Below are 16,715 nucleotides of genomic sequence, written 5' to 3' on the forward strand. Positions count from 1 at the left end.
CTCCTTCTACTTGCTGGGGCCTTATTTTGTTTCTCTCCTTTTAGTTTCTTGAGGTAGGCACTTAGATGACTGGTTTAAGACCTTTACTTGCTTCTAATGTGAGTGTTTGATGCTATAAATTTCCGTCTCAGTACTGCTTTAGCTGCATCACACATATTTTGATATGTTGTATTTTTACTTTCCATCATTTATATGTTTAAAAAATTTCCATTGAGACTTTCTCTTTGACCCATGGGTTCTTTAGAATTATGTTGCTTGATTTCCCCATGTGCAGAGGAACTAAGACCTCTGGCCAACAGCCGTCCAACTTGCTGGTCGTATGCGTGACCCATCTTGGGTGCAGATTCTGCAGCCCCAGGTTAAGTCTTTAAGTGACTGTAGCCCTGGCCCACACCGTGAGTTCATCTTTGTAGCCTCCTAGCTAAGCCACTCTTGATCCACAAAAACTGCGAGAGATGATTAGTATTGCTTCAAGCCCCTAAGTTCTGGGGTAATTTGTTATCTATCATGGATAATTAATACAATATAAGCTCTGTTCAGATTAATTTGTTATTTTAGCTCACTTTCTCAAGTTTTTTCCTCAAATCGTGGTTTGTCTATGATATATTCTCTGAATCCTTGTATATTTACAAGTATCTTTCATTCAAACTGATGGGTAAGTGATAATTCATCTGGGTATAGAATTCTTGGATTTCAATCCTTTTCTCTTAGTACTTTGCAAGGTTTGCTCCACTGTCTTTTAACCTCCAGAACTGAAGATAAATCACATGCCTGTCTGATTCTCTTTCTTTATAGTTTGCTCATTTATTTCTCTGGAAACTCATAAGATTTCATCTTTATGTTGAAGTTCAAAAATTTTACTCATATATGCCTAGATATGGTTCTTGTTAATTATGCCTGGAACTTAGCCGTTTGAAGTTGCAGACTCTGGTCTTTCTTCAATGCAAAAATATTTTCTTCTATTTTTATCTCTTCTCCACCTGCTCCTTGCCCTCCTTCTAGAATCTATCCTCCAAGGTCTATCTTCCAAATATCTTATCTTTATGTTTTTGCTTGTTTATGCAATTTCTATCTCTTTGTACTTTTGCTCTGTCATTTGAGATTTTATTCCATTGAATTTTCCAGGCCTCTAATTTGAGTCTCAGCAATGGCCTTCATTTTATTAAAATTTTAGTCAGAAAATAAAGGTTTGATTTATCTAGAGAGCCTCTTTTATGCTGCACATAGATCTCCTTCGTGTTCTTATTAGTTTTTTCTTACTGTTTTTCTTACAAGTTGTTGTCTGTCTCTTCCAGCAGCTCTATTTCCTAAGGGACTTAATCTGATAGCTTGATTTGCTCCTTCTCTTTCTGGTTGTGGAATTCCTGGGAGAAGCTTAAGTATCAGTGATCCAGGGAGGATGGAAGGACAATGGTCTCTGATTGTCTGATGGCATAGCAGCAGACAGGTCCTCAGGAAGGAAACCCTTTTGCTCCCTGATCTCCTTTAATTTTCCTGGCCTCAGTTTGGTTCTTCTCCAGCTCTTTGGGGTCAACAATATACCCATGTACAAGGGGCAGAAAGCAACCTGCTGGCAGGCCAACTAACATGGCACAATCAGGGGGTCTGTCTACTAGACATCACCGTCTTTAGTTCTTCACATCAGTTCTATCCTACCCTGCCCCCCAACCTCTGTCCTGCCCAGAGTGAAGAAGTCATCACACAGGTCTGTGATTCCTACCCCTCTTGCCTACTGAGTGGCCCCAGCAGGAGTTGGAATGCAGTTGGAGTTGGAAGCACAGGGAACGTGAGAGACAGTACGCTGCAATCTTCCCCTTGCGTAAATTTGAAATTGATTATTTTTTCACGTTCAGTCAGATAATCTTTCATGCTAAGTAGATAGTGTGCAAATAAAGTTTTTGTGAGTCATCTAAATATAAAAACATACTTGGAACTAAAATTCCAAGAACATTTTATAGACTCCTTACAGAACTCCAGCCAACCAAATGATTTTTGTTCAAACTCTCCAATGTGAATGTTTATATGTAGACATCAAGCATGAGAAATGTCAGACCTGGCATAAAAACGGAACAAACGGCGGAATCTATGGTTTTAGAAAGGAACGGTTATTTGATCTCTGTGCAAACCTCAGCATATTTCTTCTCTTTTTTTTTATCCTCTGGAAAGCTATAATTTGAATTTAAGAGCAGTAGTTAGGAGCAAAATGCTCATCAAAATCAGAAAACCATACATTAAACCCTCTCATGAGTGAGGCACTCTGTAAAGCAGAACCCAGCACCCGTTTCTGAAGACTTGAAGCACTTTTTCCAACCCCAGCATGAGCCCCTCACTGTCCCAAATTTCTTCTTGCTGATCCCAGGATTTCCCCAGATGGCTCCCCTTCTTGGCTATGAACAGTGTGGTTTCTCTTCCAGAAATCCCATTCTCCAAGGTTAGCCTCAAAGGGGGCTACTCCTGCCATTTTTGAAGCCAGACACGAGCCTTTTCATTTGAAGGGTTTTCACTGCTCCACGTTATTGAGAAACAGGGAATTAAAAGTAAACAAATATTGGAAAAGTTACAGAAGTCTAAGAACTTACCAAAAGTTATCTTAAATACGTGTCCTTAGGCCGCAGTAAAACGTAGCTGAGGCTGGGATGTCTCATCCAGCGTCTTTCTTTGGTTGCTCACATAGAGAGCTGTAAGCGCCAGCCTTGCGGGGCTTCCCCCTTCTGTTTCTATCACTCTTATTCCTCTGGCTACAGCTCAGGGAGACTTCCTCTCCCAGGCCCCCACCCTGAGCCCCTCTCCTTTTCTATCAGGTTCGGATATTCTGATGATCTTATTGGAGTAGAACTTTGGGTGCCCTAGTAATTCAACCAAATGCCTACAGGCATTTGAAGTGGGTCATTTATATCCCCAGAGCAGTTCTGTGTCTATAACCTTCATACAGGACATGTCACTAAATTATTCTTTAACAAGTATCACAGATGGAGGGAATTATAAAGCAATTATGAAGTCAGTGTCCTTAGTTTTCAGTAACAATCAGGCTCACGTGTAAGTCACAGCTCCAAATCCAAGTGGGGTAATGTAAGTTGGAGAAGAGGTTCAAAGCAAATTCAAATGATTAAGGACTTCCCTGGTGATGCAGTGGTTAAGAATCCATCTGCCAATGAACATAGGTTCAAGCCCTGGTCCGGGAAGATCCCATATGCCATGGAACAACTAAGCCCATGCGCCACAACTACTGAGCCTGCGCTCTAGAGCCCGCGAGCCACAACTACTGAGCCTGTGTGCCACAACTACTGAAGCCCGCGTACCACAACTACTGAAGCCCACTGCCACAACTATTGAAGCCCACAGGCCTAGAGCCCGTGCCCCGCAACAAGAGAAGCCACCGCAACAAAGAGTAGCCCCTGCTCGCCACAACTAGAGAAAGCCCAGGCGCAGCAACAAAGACCCAATGCAGCCAAAAATAAAATAAATATTTTTAAAAATTAGAAAGAAAATTCAAATGATTACTAAAGGTCTGGAAAATAAGAATATACTAAGAAGATAAATAGTTTATCAACCTTGGTACTATTAACACTGGAGGATAATTCTTTGGAGGGCTGTGTGCATGTGTGTCCGTGTGTGTGTGTGTGTGTGTGTGTGTGTGTGTCCGTGTGTGTGTGTGTGTGTGTGTGTAGAACCATCCTGCGCATTGTACGGTGTTTAGAGCATCCCTGCCCTCTACCCACTAGACGCCAGTAGCACTTGCCCTCCAGTTGTGACAACCAAAAAAGTCTGCAGACATTGCCAAATGTCCCCTGGGGATAAAATCACCCCAGTTGAGAATAACTGGGTTAAAGGAGTTAAGATATTCAGCACAGGGGAAGAGATAAATTAGGAGTTTGGGATTAACATGTATATATAGAATACATAAACAACAAGGACCTACTGTATAGCACAGGGAACTATATTCAATATCTTATAATAACCTATAATGGAAAAGAATCTGAAAGAGACTATATATGTATGTATATAATTGAATATATATACAATTGAAAATATATATATACATCTATATATAAAACGGAATCACTTTGCTGTATACCTGAAACCAACATAACATTGTAAATTAACTCTACTTCCATTTAAAAATGGTTTTTAAAAAAGAAATCATAAAAAAGATACTCAGCACAAAGCAGAGCTTTTAATACAGGGTTCAAATACATGAAGGGGTCTCACACTGATGTCAGCACCTTTCTAATTCCACTGAGGACAGAGGAATTTCAACCCAACGGATTTGGATAAAACATAGTTGATTAACTTCTTGTGAGACTTGTTACGTAACCACACGGGTTACTAAAAAGGACAGGAATTCCCTCCTCTGCCCGTTTTTTAAAAAATTAATTAATTAATTTATTTATTTTGGCTGCGTTGGGTCTTAGTTGCTGCGCACGGGCTTTCTCTAGTTGCGGTGAGCGGGGGCCACTCTTCGTTGCAGTACAAGGGCTTCTCTTCGCAGTGGCTTCTCTTGTTGGGGAGCACGGGCTCTAGGCGCGAGGGATTCAATAATTGTGGCGCGTGGGCTCAGTAGTTGTGGCTCGCGGGCTGTAGAGTGCAGGCTCAATAGTTGTGGCGCCTGGGTTTAGCTGCTCCGCGGCATGTGGGGTCTTCCTGGACCAGGGATCGAACCCGAGTCCCCTGCACTGGCAGGTGGATTCTTAACCGCTGCACCACCAGGGAAGTCCCTGCCCATCTTTAAGATGAGATAAGCCCTTTGTTTCTAAGGTAACTCTGATGCGGTCGTTCGTTAGAGAAGATGTGATAGAACACCTTTCCGTTCCCCTCTGCCTGCGTCCCTTGATCTGGCACAAGGCAGGAGCCTTGCAGCGTTCGCGCGCCTGCTACCAGCACCACCCTGTCGATCAAACGGGCCTTTGCCAAACAGACAATGTGAAGTATGAGTGTTATTATTTTGACCTTATTAGGAAGAACAGAGGAATCCAGAAAAGTGTCCTTCAGTGTTTTCTTTTGAAGATACATCTTAAAGGACTTGGAAGAAGTCTATCAGTTCTAAGTTCCACTGGGTATTATCTTACCCTGAATTATTTATTCACTGTAAGTGGTGAGAAGAAGTATTGTTGGAGTCTTTTAAGAACCACAGGGTGAGAACAAGAGGTCTGTGTAAAAGGAGAGTTTGACTTCCTAGAAGAGAAGCTGTTAGAAAGAGGAAGGAATGGCTTGATGCCTTTTAAACTTATTTATATTCCCACGTCGTTCCAGAAAGATTTAAGGCTGAATTCTTGATAATGACGGAATTTTTAAGCTCTTAAATCTACAGTAATATTCGTTACTGAGCAATGTGTGACAAAGAATTCTTGCAGCCTGTGATCAGACTAGGGCTTCAGATTCTGGCAGGACAGTGTAGAACAACGACGCTTTGTATATCTCTGCTATATCATAGCTCATTCATGCAAATAGATGAACTAGTCAGATATTTTACTTGGTTTTTAATTATCTTATTAAATTAATTATTTTAATTGTTTATTGTGTAATTTTCCATTTAGGAGAGTTAGGAATAATCTCCAATGTATCAGTTTGGATTTTTTTCTATTGCAAGTTACAGAAAACCCACTACAAACTAGTGTGAGGAGGAAAACAAAACAGGGATGGAGAAGAGGATTTCCTGGATCTCGTGGCTAAGAGGCCCCAGTGGATAGCAGACGCGAAACGTGGCTGGATCCTGGACTGAAAAAAAAGTTCTCTTACTGTCATGCTCCACATGGCAAGACGGCAGCAGAATTAAAGGCACCTGCTTTTCTAGTAGCTGGAAAGAGTCACGTGCCAATCCCGACCCGCTCACGCTTGTCTAGGGACTGTGGGGTTCTGAGAGGTTTGGCTAGGTCACAAGTCACCCCCAGACTCCCCCTCAACCAGACGGACCGAGAGGAAGACTAGATTCCCAAACAAGACCCGGAATGGTGACTGGAGGTGGACTGCACGGGTGTCAGTCAGCCAAGAACAAACGTCTTGCACACACGTTCCTTATATTTGAATATTTCAGTGAGACTCAGTTTAGGACGGTTACGCTGCAGTTCGTGATTCCTGCTCATCTGGTGTGAAAGTCCTCGGATCCAAGCTTTGTTCAGCAGTCGAAGTGGAGTCACAACGGCCAAGGGTCTCTCACTGTTGTGGCCTCTCCCGTTGCGGAGCACAGGCTCCGGACGCGCAGGCTCAGTGACAGCTTTTTTTTTTTTTTTTTTTTTTTGTCCCCTTAAATCTTTGACTCTTCAGACCAGGCCATTTTTAAATTTATTTTTTTAATTATTATTTTATTTATTTATTTTTTTGCGTTACGCGGGTCTCTCACTGTTGTGGCCTCTCCCGTTGCGGGGCACAGGCTCCGGACGCGCAGGCTCAGCGGCCACGGCTCACGGGCCCAGCCGCTCCGCGGCATGTGGGATCTTCCCGGACCGGGGCACGAACCCGTGTCCCCTGCATCGGCAGGCGGACTCTCAACCACCACGCCACCAGGGAAGCCCAAGAGAGTGGTTGTAAAACCACTTTTAGGGACTTCCCTGGTGGTCCAGTGGTTAAGACTTCGCCTTCCAACGCAGGGGCTGTGGGTTCGATCCCATACCCCCTGCACTGGGGGAGCTAAGCTCCCACATGCCTTGTGGCCAAAAAACCAAAACATAAAACAGAAGCAATATTGGAACAAATTCAATAAAGACTTAAAAAATGGTCCACGTCAAAACCAAAAAATCTTTAAAAAAATAAAAATGAAATAAAACCATTTTTAAAGATTTTAGCATATGTTCTTGCTTTCTAACCACTGAAATAAATTTTTAACCTCAACAGAGCATCACGGCATCTAAGGAAAAGCCCCCAACTGCTAGTCTTGGCTGCTCCAAGGAGCTGATATTGTCCAATAGGATGGCTGTCCCCTCACTTTCCCTAGACTCCAGGCAGGAATCACGGACTCGGGGTGGGGATGAGAACACTGTCTCTAAGACTCGAAGTGCTGTCCCGGGAAATGGGGCAGGCTGGTTCCTGGTGAGACAGCCGTGAAGCTGCATAAAATGTGGCTGAGATTTCCTGCCATTGGAGGTGTTTATAGAGAGTGGATGGTTACCTACCAGGGATGCTGTCGAAGGACCTCACACCTTGGATTTCACCTTAATTTGAAGAGTGACCCCGGGGCGTATGGCCCTGGGAGACCAGGAGACGGTCTTGCTGCTTTGGAGTCAAAACCGCACCAAAGGGCTTCACTGGTTGGTTTGCAATATTTGGTCTTCTAAACTCTCGTTCATTCCTATGAAGACATACAGAAAAAAAAATTCCAAAGACAAAACAAACAAGAAATCAGAACATCACCATCTTCGCCAGGCCTGCTCCATCCCCCTTGACGAGCGTATCACTTGCAGGGACCAGGGAGCTCAGTACACTCATGAAGTCGGTGATATTTGATTTCTGAGTTTTCCCTTTTTTTTGTATGGTCGCCCCATTTCCAGGGACTTTTAGAAAAATCATCACCTTTGAGCTGTAGATGTTTCACTGACGCCCGCCCTTGGGAAACAAGCTCATGAACTCAGCAAAGTCTGAGAATCTGTGACTGATGAGGTTTAATGCGCCGACTTGTAAAGGGTGTGAGCTCTGGACAAGAAGGTTGAACTAAAAGGTACACCTCTTTAATTACAGGATTTATGCCAAGAAAAGTCAAAGACGGTGGGTGGGGTTTGTGATCCTGTCTTTGCCTTAAGTAGAGAAAGCCTTCTTGGTAGCTCTTGAATTTTTTTTTTTTTAACGACCAGTTTGTTTAAGTTAAGGGCCAAATAAGGGTCACGTGTTAACATTCAGTTTCTATGTCTCTTCTAAGCCATGGGTTCCTCCTCTGTTTCAGTCAGGCTCACTTTCTTTCTTTTCCTTGAAATGTATTTGTCATTTTTTCCTGTAAGTTTTTCCACAGTCTGAATCTTGCTAATTGCATGCCACTGATGTTGTTTAAAAGCCTCCTCTGTCTCTTATATTTTCTGTAAATTCATACATCTAGAGGTTCAATCAGATTTAGGTTCAATTTTTTTGGCGTGGATACTGTGTAAGTGGTTTTGTGCACTTCCATCGGGAAGCACGGAATATCTGTCTGCTTCTGTGACGCTGGGATTGTTCAGAGGCCTCAGGCCCTGCCAGGCTGACTCATAACACTATAAAGTTCTGTTCATTTTTCACCTAATGCTTTTAGCAGCCGTTGGTGATCTTTGCTTACACCCGCTATTTCACTGGAGGCTGCAGCCCTGTGATATTTCTGGATCTATGAGGCCTGCTTCGCTTCTTAGCTGGAATCTCTCTACAAAGGGAAACCATTTCATCAACTAATGGTTACCCTCAGGTACAGTTTGTACAGGAAGGCCAGACAAGTGTTTGATTCTTTCTTTTTATTTGTAAGTTGTTAGAATGATAGGTTGGCTCCTAAAAGAAAAATATGACTATATCTTCTACTCACAAAACTTCTGAGGCCCGATGTGTGGGATTTTCTGTCCCATTCAGCAATTCTGACACTAACCACCCAAAGTTAGTGCAGACGGGCTAGAGGCACAGTCCCACAAGACCATCCCCAACTTGAGATGCTAGTTGCAAATCCCGGGTACCTGTACTTCTGACCAACCAGCTAGAAATCGGAGATGCCCACAACCCTCTCCTCAGCTTGATCATTTGCTCTCAGAAGTTAGGGAAGCACTTACTATCACCCATTTATTATAAAGGATACAACTCAGGAACAGCCAAAGGGACAAGATGCACAGGTATGGGGGCAGGGGCGGAGCATCCATGCCCCCCACTCCCAGCACTCTGACGTGTTCACCAACCAGATGCTCTCCAAAACCTGTTGTTCAGGGTTTTTACGGAGGCTTCATTTCTTAGGCGCGATCGATTAAATCATTGGCCATTGGTGACTAAATCCATCTCCAGCCCCTCGCCCCTCCCATGAGGTCAGTGGGTGGGGCTGAAACGTCTGACCCTCTAATCACCAGAGCCTCCCCTCAGTCCCATCCTTAGGGTCTTTTCTAAGTCACCTCATTAACATAAACTCAGGTGTGGTTGAAAGAGGCTAGTTATAAATAAGCAAAGAGGCCTCATTTTACCTGATCACTCAAATTCCAAGTGTTTCAGGAGCTCTGTGCCAGGAAGCCAGTGTAGGCACCAAATACGTATTTCTTATTATGTCACAGTTCCCTGGCATCCTCCGTGGGTGACTCATGAGTCCTTCTTTTCTTTTCTTCTTCTTTGTTTTGGTCATTATGAAATCCATCTACATAAAAGATAAACAAGAAAGGCTAAGTAAAATGATTTATTACATTCCTTTTCCAATTTTTTACATTGTAAAAGGAAATCGATTCCACATCCTACTGTATAACATATTTAAGCTACTACGGTGTCTTAATCTGTTCCAGATGCTCTAACAAAATACCATAGACTGTTGTTCTGTAAACAAAAGAAATTTATTTCTCATAATTCTGGAGGCTGGGAAGTCCAAGATCAACACCGTGCCAGCAATTTGGTGTCCGGCGAGAGTCCAGTTCCTCATTCATAGACGGTGCCTTCTCACCGTGTCCTCACGCGATGGAAGGGGCGAGGAAGCTCTGTGGGGTCTCTTTTATGAGAACACCAATCCATTCATGAGGGCTCCACCTTTATGACCTAAGCCCCTCCCAAAGTCTCACCTCCGAAGACTACCATGTTGGGAGTTAAGATTTCAACAGATGAATTTTGGGACGACACAAACATTCAGATTATAGCATATGGTTTTTTTTTTAAGTAACTGAAAGGTAAACTAAATACTGATTATTTTACTCACAAGATGAAAATTATAATTATAGACATACAAATTGATACTTGGCTATTTATAGAAAGCAAGTGAGGTAAAGTTGCAGCAGCCATATTCATAGTGAAATTTTATTTGACTTAGGAAACATAGCATTTTCACGTTTCTCAAAGTTGAATCCTAATCCAGAAATATTTGTAATGCTTTTTAGGAATAATCCAGGTGGCACACTTATCTAAATCTATTACCTTTCAGAGAAACAAGCTAACCAAGCTTGTGGTGCAAGTTTTTGTACAACCCACTCTTATAAAAAGGAGATACTGGGACTTCCCTAGTGGTGCAGTGGATAAGGATCTGCCTGCCAATGCAGGGGACACGGGTTCAATCTCTGCTCCGGGAAGACCCCACATGCCACAGAGCAACTAAGCCCGTGTGCCACAACTACTGAGCCTGCGCTCTAGAGCCCGCGAGCCACAACTACTGAGCCCTCGTGCCACAACTACTGAAGCCCACATGCCTAGAGCCCGCGCTCCGCACCAAGAGAAGCCACCACAGTGAGAAGCCCCAATGAGGCAATGAAGAGTAGCCCCTGCTCGCCACAACTAGAGAAAGCCTGCGCACAGCAACGAAGACCCAACGCAGCCAAAAATAAATAAATAAATAAAATTTTAGAAATAAATAAATAAATAAAAAGGAGATACTCTAGGTGTAGGAACAAGAATGTTTCAGGTGGAGAATATCAGGGGCCAGGAACTTCCTTTGGCTGTTATCTTACCCAATGAGAGTCTGCAAACAGCTCCTGTTAGCAGCTCTCTCTACTCTGAGAGCCACCAAGTACCTTAAACTGGAAAATAAATTCTTATCGTTTAGTTGGTAACTTGGTAGATTATTACATCTTTGTAAATCATTCAAATATTTTTGATGTGCCAAGGCCTACAAAGGTGTTGGTGACAAAAGGGGAAATTCAGGGTCTCTACCCTCAAGGAATTACAGCAGGTGAGGCAGACAGGAGACAGGCAGGCAATCTTAGCAAAGGGCTCTGATTAAGCCTCAGTGTGATTCTTTTTCCTCCAAAAGAAGTATTACATAATAATCCTGAGTGGAAACGTGTATCTTGTATTTGACAGCATTTCTCCGACGCCCCACCCGCTGGTCTTTTGCTTAAGCAAAGTCTCCAAGGGGTACACACACAACTGCATCCTCGGCTCTCTGACACTACTCTGGGCTGTTATGTAGCAAACACTCCTGACAGCGGGTTCTAGCCCAGCTGCGGGTCTGCCTGCATCGCCATATAAGGGCTTTCCCTTTTCCACCTTAGAATTCAGGGGCAGGTCACAACTGCAAAGATGTAAACGTTTACGTAAGTGGTCAGGGAAAACCAGCGTTGGTTTCCAAGCTTTTTTCCATTTTTTTTTAAGCTCCAGACCCAGTATTTAAGTGAAATCACCCCTTGGTAGAAAACTGAAGGCCGCTACCCACATTCCCAATTTCCAGGCGCCTCTGTAGAACTCCGGCTGTTTTTCAGAACACTGACTTCAAGGATAAAAATTCAAACATAAGCTAAAACCTTAAACTTGAAATTTCTTGCAAAGGCTTACGTTCATGCTCTTTAAGAACATGTATCTTCTTGCTTCACATAATAATAATAATTATTATTATTTCTATTTTATAGTGCTTTTAACTTTCGGAAGTGTTTTTCTATGAATTATAGCAGATTTTGTGGTCTGGCTCCCCGCCCTTTTAATGTAGTTATTGCTAATTTCATGGCCTATGTCTAAGAAGAAAATTTGATATTATTACCTATTCATGGATTTTTCTCACTGTTTAAGCAATGTAGCCTTTTGACTAAGTAGATCTCTTTTAAGCAAGTATGACTTGAAAGTTATTTTCCTTAAGCCCAGTTATCATCTGATACTGACCGATCCACCCACCTGCAAAAAAGAATTAATCAACATATTAACATATGCTATAATAAAGAGAAAATCTCCAATTCTTTAAAATACTTTTATATAATCTTTCAGACTATTTATAATCTATTTTAAAACAGTTATTTTAATTCCCACAGTATATTATTATACTATCAAATTGAAATTTAAGTTTTTTTTTTTTTTTTTTTTGCAAAACTGTTGCTTGTATTTATCACTGTGAAGGGATTACCACCAAATGCTAACTGGTCATGGAGTAAGGGAAGGATGTGCTAAACTGGATTAAAGTATTAAACCCAATTTGTGAAACCACACTGAATGTATTACCATCGCAAATTAAGATTTTTAAAGTGCAGAGGTTCTTGGGTTGTAGCAAACAATGAAAAGTCAAAAATGGAAAGGCATTCAGCCTGGAATGAGTCACCACACAAGATGAGAAAAGTAGAAACACCCACCAGATTTCATTATTTGATGGAAAAAAAAAACAAAACGTTCCTCTATTTTACAGTAGAGGACAATTAGAAGATGTAGGAATGGCTTGGGAGAATGGAGTAGTTTTCTTCTGAAGACAGTTATTTAACTTAAGAATGATCTTAAACCCAAGAACTTCTATACTTAACTCTAAGAAGTCACCTTGCTGAGACAAACCATTTAAACGAATAACTTTCTTTTTTCTTACGACTAGAAACGCTTGTTCACTGCAGGGGACACAGATGAACAAAAAGATAAAAACCAACATAAGCTCACCTTCCAGGAAGAGCTACTATTAACACTTTAGAAAGCTTTCTTGAGATTCACATACTGTACAATTCATCCATTTTAAGTGTATAATTAAATATTTTAAAATATATGTACTGGGTTGTACAACCATCACCACAATATAATTTTAGAACATTCCATTACCCCAAAAAGAAACCCATTAGCCATCATTTCTCATTTTTCCTCACCACACAGTTCCCCTCTACTCAGCCCTAGACAACCACTGATCTGCTTCCTGTCTCTGTAAATTTGCTTATTCTGGACCTTTCATATAAGTGGAATCACAATATGTGGTCTTTTGTGACTGACCTCTTTCACTTAGCTTAATGTTTCCAAGATTCATCCAAATTGTAGCATGTATCAGTACTTAATTTTTTATTGCTGAATAATATTCCAATGTAGGGATATGCCACTTTTTAAAAATCCATTTATAATGCATTGCATTGTTTCCACGTTCTGATTGTCGGGAATAATGCTGCTATGAATATTCCTGTACAAGTTTTTGTTTGAACACCTGTTTTTGAGCCTCTTGGAGTGTAGGGGTAGAATTTCTGGGTTACATGGTGACTGTATGCTTAACATTTTGAGCAACTGCCAGACTGTTTTCCAGAATGGCTGTGTACCACTTTACACTCCCATCAACAATGTAAGAAGGTTCCAGTTTCTCCATATAACACTTTTTATTGTCTGTCATTTTTCTCTTTTAAATAGCAATCCTAGTTGGTGTGAAGTGGTATCTCCTTGTGGTTTTGATTTGTATTTCCCTAATAAATCATGGTATTGAGCGTTTTTTTCTTATGTTTATTGGTTATTTGTATATCTTCTATGGAGAAATGTCTATTCAAACTGTTTGCCCTTTTAAAAATTGGATTACTTTGGGCTTCCCTGGTGGCGCAGTGGTTGAGAGCCCGCCTGCCGATGCAGCGGACATGGGTTCGTACCCTGGTCCAGGAAGATCCCACATGCCGCGGAGCGGCTGGGCCCGTGAGCCATGGCCGCTGAACCTGCGCGCCCGGAGCCTGTGCTCCACAACGGGAGAGGCCACAAAAGAGGCCCATGTACCGCAAAAAAATAATAATAATAAAAAAATAAAAATTGGGTTACTTTTCTTTTTATTTTTGGGTTGTCAGACTTCTTTATATACTCTGGATATAAGGCTTTTATCAGATATATGAATTACAAATCATTTCTCCCAATCTGCGAGTTGTCTTTTCACTTTCTTGACATCATTTCTAGCACAAAAGTTTTAAAGTGATCTATGTTTTTCTTGTCCCTTGTGCTTTTGGTGTCATATCTAAGAAGGTTTTGCCTAACCCAAGGTCATGAAGATCACGCCTATGTTTTCTTCTAGGAGTTTTAAAATCTTAGCTCTTACATTTGAGTCTATCCATTTTGAGTGAATTTTTGTGTATGGTGTGAGGCAGGGACCCACTTTCATTTTTTGCATGTGGATATCTGGTCCCACCACCATTTGCTGAAAAGACTATTCTTTCCCCTATTGAATTTTCTTGGCACCCTTATTGAAAAACAGTTGACCATAAATGTAAGGATTTATTTCTGGACTTTCAATTTTATTCCACTGATCTAAATGTCTACTATTAATATTTGCCACAACTCCTCCCTCTTTTTTTCTGGGTATTTATTAATATTTTTCAAAATAATTGGATCGTAATAAATACCGTTTTTAACTTTTTTTTAAAGAAATCACTAACATCCTCTCATGTCATTAAATATTCAACATAACTTTTAATGGCTGCCTTTTATTCCATTGTACAAATATACAGTATTAATTTAATTACCTTTTGGTGAATATTTAGGCTGTTCCCACAACAACATTATAATCAAATGATGTAATAAAAAAATATGCCCAAAATATACCTTATGTGTATCAGTAATTAGTTTATAAGGAAAAAACCTAGAGTGGGAATTGCTATGTATGAATATTTTTAAGTCCTTGATACATACAAGAGCTTAAGCATCCCTCAGTATAGACGGAGGTTACTGTTGTGAAATCTTGACTAATTCTGAATTCACATTTTATCATAGACTTACACAAAGAGGGACATCTCAAAACTAAGTTTTTGATAGCTTGACTTAAAGTCAAATAACCAACTCTTCCCCATGTCTTAAAATTTTTAGTTTAATGTTATTTTCTTCTATATGAAGTACTGATTTGTTTTGCTGCACTAGGTAAACTGTCACTGAAAGTGAACGTTTCAAATGAAGCAACTGAACGAAACCACCAAGGTTTGTGGCAGGTGTGCTGAAGTTAACCCCACAGTACAGAATCTAAGTTGGATACGATGGGAAAGGAAGACAGAAGATGGCACACACGTTGGGAGAAAATAGAGAAATTAATAAACTAGTGGTCCCAGTGTGGTTGAAAAATGATCACGGCAGGAAAAGTAGGGCAGGGAAAGCTGGGAGGAAGGAAGATTATTCCTAGATAAAGGAATATCTGAATTGCCACTCTCAATTTGTCCACTGCTGAGAAATTTAGAGTTGCCTTGGAAAAACTTAAGATCTCTTGAGGGGACTTAGCTGGTGGTCCAGCGTTTAAGAACCTGCCTGCCAATGCAGGGGACGCGGGTTCGATCTCTGGTCCGGGAAGATCCGACATGCCACGGAGCCACCAAGCCTGTGCACCACAACTACTGAGCCCACATGCCGCAAGTACTGAAGTCCGTGCGCCCTAGAGCCCATGTGCCACAACTACTGAGCCTGTGTGCTGAAACTACTGAAGCTCGTGTGCCTAGAGCCCATGCTCTGCAACAAGAGAAGCCACAATGAGAAGCCCGTGCACCACGACAAAGAGTAGCCCCTGCTCACTGCAACTAGAGAAAGCCCCCGCAGCAACAAAGACCCAACGCAGCCAAAAAATAAATAAATATTTAAAAAAAAAAAAATCTCTTGAGAATATAATGTCCCAGAAACAGGCCTAATCTTGAAAGGGACAGTTCACGCAGCATCTTTCCCTCTGGAAAATGGACGCACACTGGAAGCAGGTTTCTAAGTGTTCCAACGGGCATGGCTCTTGTATGACGTCTTCAGAGTATACCAGCTTTGCAGTGTTTAATCTAATGAAAACTGTACGTACCTCCCTTCGCTAAGGTCTACATATGCAGACTTCATAGTGTAGGGGAGCAAAATTTCCACCCCAAAATGTCTCTTTGGGATATGGATTATCTTGAGCTGAAAACAATCAAGGCCCAAGAGACTCAGGAAGAAACTTTGACCTTCCCCCAACTGCCTAAAAGAATCTCGATAGAGGGCCTGTTCCCCAGACAGAGCTATCGCCAGAGATCTCTGCAAAGAACATGGGCCGGGTGTGGTGGGGAAGCCGGTAGGGCCTGAAGACCAGAGTCCACTCTGTCCCATTGTGTCTGCTGGCTCAGCAAACACTCGCTCACCAAGCATTTGCTTTTCCATCTCCATGTAAATTGCCTTCCTCCCCTTTGAGGTCCCAAACCACTACCCCCAACTTCCTCTGTCTTTAGTTGAAGACGGTATTTAAGGTGAGGGTTTTGGCCGTTTGGGGGAGTTACTCAGTTTTTGTGGATCTCTCCCATTAAGACATGTTATGAAACTTTGCGTGATTTTCTCCTGTTAACGTTTCATGTCAATTTAATTCTTAGACCAGCCAGAAGAATCTAGAAGGGTAGAGGGAAATTTCTTCCTCCCTGACAATCGCTCAGTACCAGTCTATTTTTTCTAACCATCCAATGACTTTGTAAGTTCAAGTTGTTTTTTTTTTTGATGTGGACCATTTTTTAAGTCTTTATTGAATTTGTTACAATATTGCTTCTGTTTTATGTTTTGGTTTTTTGGCCGCCGCGCATGTGGGATCTTAGCTCCCTGACCAGGGATCACACCTGCACCCCCTGCATTGGAAGGCGAAGTCTTAACCACTGGACCGCCAGGGAAGTCCCATAAGTTTTAGGATGAAGTTTTAGATTTGTAACACACACCTAGTTTTAAGTAGACACCTCCTAATTTGGCATCCCAGAAGCCTCACTGCCAAGAATTATGTAGTTCTGTGAATACATCTGTGCCAGGAGTTTGGGCAGAGGAATAATATGATTACCAAGATCATTAACTCTATGATGGGTTCAAGATTAGTAGGAAGATGTTTCTAAAATTATTAACAATAAAATATTTATGCTATTGTGTGTATTAAATTCATCTCTATAAAAGCTTTAATCTTCCTGCTCTGCTCTACGGTTAGAATAAAGCAACTCAAGTGT

At 41.6% G+C, this 16,715-nt stretch overlaps 1 long non-coding RNA gene across 3 annotated transcripts in view; it reads right to left on the bottom strand.

Moving 5' to 3' along the window:
- The window catches only part of LOC102983153 (uncharacterized), a 43,382-nt gene that overhangs the window by 18,250 nt on the left and 8,417 nt on the right, over positions 1-16,715 (bottom strand). Inside the window, exons 2-4 of one of the 3 annotated variants that reach the window (XR_003679291.2) lie at positions 11,588-11,718; positions 9,108-9,274; positions 6,333-7,282 (exon numbers count right to left, since the gene is read on the bottom strand). This is a non-coding gene — a long non-coding RNA (uncharacterized lncRNA). Of the gene's footprint in view, positions 1-6,332; positions 7,283-9,107; positions 9,275-11,587; positions 11,719-16,715 lie in introns of those variants that run through there. The other 2 variants (XR_003679292.1, XR_002892805.3) reach the window with 2 other exon arrangements.

This window comes from Physeter macrocephalus, chromosome 4 (genome assembly GCF_002837175.3).
Source record: "Physeter macrocephalus isolate SW-GA chromosome 4, ASM283717v5, whole genome shotgun sequence".
Lineage (NCBI taxonomy): Eukaryota > Metazoa > Chordata > Mammalia > Artiodactyla > Physeteridae > Physeter > Physeter macrocephalus.